General features: G+C 42.7%; 1 protein-coding gene across 3 annotated transcripts in view; it reads left to right on the top strand.

The window, feature by feature from the left end:
• Positions 1–426: 426 nt before the first annotated feature.
• POC5 (POC5 centriolar protein) overlaps positions 427–6,000 on the top strand; it is a 57,864-nt gene continuing 52,290 nt past the window's right edge. For 2 of the 3 annotated variants that reach the window (XR_012472621.1, XM_074207571.1), the window contains exon 1: positions 427–551. The gene's annotated coding sequence lies outside the window, so the exon portion shown is untranslated. Of the gene's footprint in view, positions 552–2,269; positions 2,527–6,000 lie in introns of all 3 variants that reach the window. The other variant, XM_074207572.1, reaches the window with a different exon arrangement.

The raw sequence follows: 6,000 nt of genomic DNA, 5'->3' as shown, positions 1-6,000 counted from the left end.
TAAAAAAAAAAAGAAGTGCACAGCTAGTTACTATAGAACTTGAGCCCAGTTTTTCTCAGTCTTCCCGACTCAGGTCGCGAATGGGGTTCAACCCCACCTCGGGCAGGCGAGGACCAAGCCTTGCGCGTGGTCACCCACTCCCTGGAGTCATCCCCCTGGAACTTAGGGCCTCCTCTCCACGCCGAACAGACTGGGCATGCTCAGTAGCGAGCGAGCGAGCGCCAGCGTTCCTTACGACCCTTCAGAGCTTCCTTAGCAACGCTTCGGATCCGGGAACTCCGAAACCCCGCCTCTCGCGTCCGCATTTGCTTTTCTTATTGGTCGAGACCGGGCCAATTATTAAAAAGAGATGGAAGATAGTACCGCCCTCGAACAACCCGACCAATCGAGAGACATTTTACTGGAAGCGCAGAACCAACCAACAGAATCCTCCTTAACTCGTTTTAGCAGTTTGAAACTGTCTGGTGGCTCCCGGGAGCCGGGTTTGTTCTGAAGTTAATGCCGGTCTGCCGTCGGAGCAGAAGCGGGAGGTCTCGAGCCGGGGCTGACGGGTGAGTGGAACCGTCCGGTTCCGTGGCCGGCGGGAGGAGTGCGGGGAGGCGGCCCATACGGGACGATGGGGGTTTTGGTGCCGGACAGCCGCCCCCTTCGCCCAGTCAGAGATGCCCCTTCTCCTTTAACTCACCAGGCCGGCCCGGCCCGGAAGGGGGCGCCACCCAGTCCCCGCGGTAAAGCGGAAGGGGCCTGTTTAGGGGCGGTGATGACGTCACCTGGCGGTGGGCGCTGACCTTTCACCCCCCCACCCCCACCCCTGTTCCCTTGCTCGGTTGAACCTCGTCGATTCTGTTACTTGGGACTCTTCACTTTTGGTGTCATGGACTGTCTTGGCAGCCGGTGGAACCTCAGTATGATGTTTTTAATTGCATCATTGCAAAAGGAATGTTACCAAAATACATGTATTTTTGCTTTCTTTTTCATTAAAATTTTATAATATAATTTATTATATAATATAATTCTTTATAATTTCTTCCTCTTATAATTCAAAGTTCCTTTCAGTCCCATCCACCCGTTGTGAAAGGAAGGCAAGCAAGAGTATACTTGTGAAGTCTTTATTTTTTACCCCTAGGTCAGGAAAAACTCTGGATGTATCACTTTTCTTTTCACCATTCCTTTCCCTCTTTGTCTGGAAGTTAATATAATCACTGTTGTAGCTTTTGGGTCTGGAGATAGATAGACCCGAGTTGAGATTTAACATCAGACTCCTACTAGCCTAGGAGTCACATAAACCTGAGTCCAGAGGTAGCATCATATACTTTATAACTTTGGGACGTGCCCATGGCAAATCCCTTAACCTCTTCTCCATCCCTGGGTGGTTTCTTTTGTTCTAGATCTAGAAGGTGGATTTCATGGTGTTGAAGAGTGGTGAGGAAGTCAAGGCAGCAGTCTGCTTTTTGTAGAAGTAAATTTAACAGCAGTGGGAATAAGGAAGGCCATACCTTGGGTGCTTGGGATATTGCTTTTTTTTTTATAATAGGAGAAAACCAACTGAATTTATATGTAAGAGGGAGAAGGATCACAGAGGGAAATAATAATAGTGTCTCTCTCCCAGGATCGTTTTGAGGATAAAACAAAGTAATATTTACCAGTGCCAGGAATATAACAGGCACATTTAATAAATCCTTGTATTACATCACTTTCATTTCCCAATAGTCCATAATCAATAATCATTTTTTGTGCAAAGCATTATGGATACACATCTGACAAAGAAAGATAGTTCCTGCCCTTTAAAGTCTTACAGACTAATGTGGGAAGACACACACACACACACAAAAGCTGAAAATCAGAATGTGGAGTAGGGGAAGGAGGGGGGAAAGGGTGAAAGGGCTCAGACATGGTGAAGAGAAGTCAAAGAAATGCAAAACAAAAACAGATAGGTGTGAAATGAGGTACTTTCTGTTCCTCTTCCTTAAATGGAGGAGTTTGTGGCTCCACCCTCCAGTCAGAGTAGTAGAGGGTACAGATGAGGTTTGCTTAACTAGACTGAGTTGGATTTTGCAAGATGATGAGATTCTTAATGATAAGTGTATGGGGGGGGGTGTAGAGAAGATGTTCAAGTCCAAAGTGAGTGCTCTGCTGTCTTTCTCCCTCCCATAATAATATTTAGCATCTATATAGTACTACAAAGGTTTTTAAAAAGCTTGACAGATATCTCCTTTTTATCCATACAACAATCTTTAGAGATAGTGCTATTATTATCCTCATTTTACAGATGAAGACAATGGCAATGAAGATGGTGATGATGATGTTTGTTCTTCGTTCTCAAAGAAGACCATGACATCAGGGAAGTGATGCCATAACGAGCACATGAAATGGATTTCAGTGAGGAGGCACTGTGCAAAATCACCAGCCTCACTTTCTTCTCCAGAGCTATCTTGGTCCAGTGGCCAGATATGGATCAGGATGACTAGAAACGACCCTAGTTACAAGGCAGTCAGGGTTAAGTGACTATCCAACGTGGCACAGCTAGTAAGTGTCAAGTGTTTGAGGTCAGATTTGAACTCGGGGTCCTGTTGAACTGCACTATCCACCTCATTTTAGATGAGGATATTGAGACCTAGAGAGATTAAAGATTGATCCAAGGTCCCAGAGTCACAGTTGTGGGATATAAACCAAGAAATTTGATAGTTACATTTTAGACATGTTCAGTTTGAGGTCGTGGAAGAACATCCAGCAGGAAGTTTGAAATAAGGGATTGAGGCTTAGCAAAGAGATTGTTGGGGTGAAGGGGTGTGTGTGTGTATGTGTGTGTGTTTGTGACTGTGACTATGTCTATGTGTGTGACTGTGTGTCTATGTGTCTGTGTGTGTATATATCATTGAAAAGTAAGAGTTGATAAAGAAGAGATTAGATTGTCTTAAGACAGAACCATAAGAAACCTTTACATTTTAAAAGCAGAAATAAGATTAAAACAGCACCTCCCCCCTTCCTCTTTTCCCTCCATAGCAGAAGAAATGAACAGAAAAAGGAGTATCCAGATATCCCAAAGCAGTTCATAAGAGTGCCTAGCTTGGAGTCAGTAAGATTGAAGTTCACTTATCTACTGTTTGCCTCAATTTCTTCATCTGTAAAATGAAGATAATAGCACCTATCTTCCAGGGTTATGGTCAGAATTAAATGAGGTAATGATTGTAAAGGATTTAGCCGGATTGCACCAAGTGAATGCTATATAAATGTTAACTGTTATTATAAACAGAGAAACCAAAACTGAGAAGACAAAGAAGATCAAAAGATGTGTTGAAAGGGAAGGAGTGCTTACTGCCCACCCTGAGAGGGTGGTTTCTCTTGTTCTAGATCTAGAAGGTGGATTTCATGGTGTTGAAGGGATATTAAAGTGGTGAGGAAGTCAGGGCAGCAAGCAGAGTCTGCTTTTTGTAGAAATAATTTTAACTGCAGTGGGAATAAGGAAGGCGATACCTTGGGTACTTGGGATTTCACTTTTTTTATAATAGGAAACCAAGTGAATTTATTATGTAAGAGGGAGAAGAACTCAGGAGAAGGATCACAGAGGGAAAAAGAAAGAAGACAGAGAATGATTCCAAAGGAGACAGGAGAGGATGGAATCAGGCATACCCAGCATCCTTCCCAGATTAATCTTCCTTATGAAAAGGAGATTAGCAAATGTTTAGAGAAGCTGGCACATAAAGGAAAGTCATCACCTGGGAGATTTCATTTTTGAAAATGGAAAACAAAGTATTTGGCTAGTAGACAAATGTTCATAGTACAGGGAAGCCTAAGACAGATCTAAGAGAAAGGAGAGAACTTTTAGTATTAGGGAGACTGTATGAGAGCTGGACTTGAATATAAATAGGATTTAGATAGATGCAGAAGTGGAAGGCATTCTTGGAAAAGATACAGAAGTGGGGAAGGCATGGGATGTGTTTAGGTAAGATGCAGTTTAGCTTATGTGTATGTGTATTTATGGAGTTGTGTTAGGAGATGAAGCCTTTAAAAATGGGAGCTTATTTTAGAGGATGTTGAATGCTACATTCAAGAGTTTGGACCTTTAATTGGCAGACAGTGGCGAGGTATTCTGGGCAAGAGAGTGATAGGATTAGAACTGTGTCATATGAAGATTAATTTGGTAGTACGGTGCCCCAGTAGATTGGAGTTGAAAGATTGGAAGCTGCTGAACCAGTGTAGAAACTACTGCAGTAATCCTAGGAAAAGGTAGTGAGGGCCAGAACAAGTTGAAAAGGACATAGATATAGAGCCAGAGAAGGACCAGTCAATTGACTGTTATTTTAGAGAGATCAAATGAAATGGAAGTGAAAGACAAGGATTCAGAGGTAAATTTTGATAGTTAGAAAGCAGATTGTTAAAAGTTTTCATAGGAGATTTGGTTGAGCTCTCAGCAATTCTGTAAAACTTGGTACCAGGATCTGCTTGTTGATAAAAGTGGTGAAAGTCAGAATTGATGAACTTGACTTCATTGGGAACCCAGGGCTATATTCACCTCAGGAAGAATGGACATTGTGGCTATCAGTGACCTCAGTTACAGGATGTCTATTTTCCAAAATTTATATGTGCCAATATTAAGTGATGAGATGCTGAAGCCCAGGATATAGTAGAGTCCACAAGTGTCTTTACCACCATGGAAAAAGCTGGGACTCATCTGAAGACTGGAGCAAAGTGTGTCATTATCTCTGTACCTTCTATTTTTCTGGTGGGAGCAAACCATGAGAAATATAGTCATTCCCTTACAATTGTCAGTAATACCTCCTGCACTACCAACTGCTTGGCCCTCCCCTCCCCTTGGCCAAGGTTATTCATGACAAGTTTGGCATTGTGAAAAGACGAAGGACATGTGGAGTGGGGGAAAGCAGAGGAGGCAGAGCTGTTCCACCTCAGATTGTGCAATCCCTCACAAACTGGGTTGAGTTTTATAAGTGCACACCTGTGCTCCTACAGTCCAAATCCTGACTCTGAAGCCTCCCCAGTCATGGACCCCACTGCACATCTTTGCTCGTGACCACAGCTCATGCCATTTCTATTACCTAGAAGACAGTAGATGACCCCCTTGGCAATTTGTGGCATGATGGGTATAGTGTTGCTCAAAGCATCATCCCTGTCTCCATTGGTGCTGCTAAAGCTGTGAACAAGGTCATCCTTGAACTGAATGGGAAGCTCATAGGCAGGGGCTTCCATGATTCTACACCCAGTATATTCTGATCTGATCTGCTACCTGGAGAAACCTGCCAAATATGACATATCAAGAAATTGTGAAGCAAACATCCAAGGAACTCTTGGACTACACGGAGAATTAGGTTGTATCCAGTGTTTTTTAACAGTGACAATCACTCATCTACCTTTGATACTGACACTGGTATTAGTTTCAAGGACCATTTTGTCAAGTTCATTTCCTCATATGATGAACAGTAAGGTTATAGTGGTCATGTAGTGGACCTCAGGGTCTACACAGCCTTGGAGTGAAGTAAAAAACCATGGAACTTCAACCTCAGTCAGAAGAGGAGTTTTCTACCACCAGGGAATCCATATTCCTATCTATTTCCCTATATAGGGAATCTCATGCCCTATTCCGAGCCCTTGCCCTAGTGCCCCACTACAGTAGGGGGAGAAGCATAGAATTCTTGATAGTGTACAATCAATAACTTCAATGGGGATAAAAACAATTGAATGAATTGAATATTTTAAACCTAAAAAAAGAGAGGACTCAGGAAAGAAAAGAAGGAAATGACAACTGACCTCATATATTCAGAGTTTGTCCCCAAAAACGAACAAGAAGCAGTTGGTTGGAAAGTTATAAAAAGGGGTAATCTGGGTTGTTAGGAAAAATTTACTATTAGAACTGACCAAAAATGGAATGGGTTGCTCTCTGTTTTAAGTCCCCTATGACTCTTGCTTCTGTCTCCTTTTCATTTTCATTGATACTACCTTTTGGAGTTCCCTAGAAAGACTGGATGACCACTTTTCAGACAAAAC

This window comes from Macrotis lagotis, chromosome X, assembly GCF_037893015.1.
Source record: "Macrotis lagotis isolate mMagLag1 chromosome X, bilby.v1.9.chrom.fasta, whole genome shotgun sequence".
Taxonomy (NCBI): domain Eukaryota; kingdom Metazoa; phylum Chordata; class Mammalia; order Peramelemorphia; family Peramelidae; genus Macrotis; species Macrotis lagotis.
This window is presented reverse-complemented; position numbering and strand designations above follow the sequence as displayed.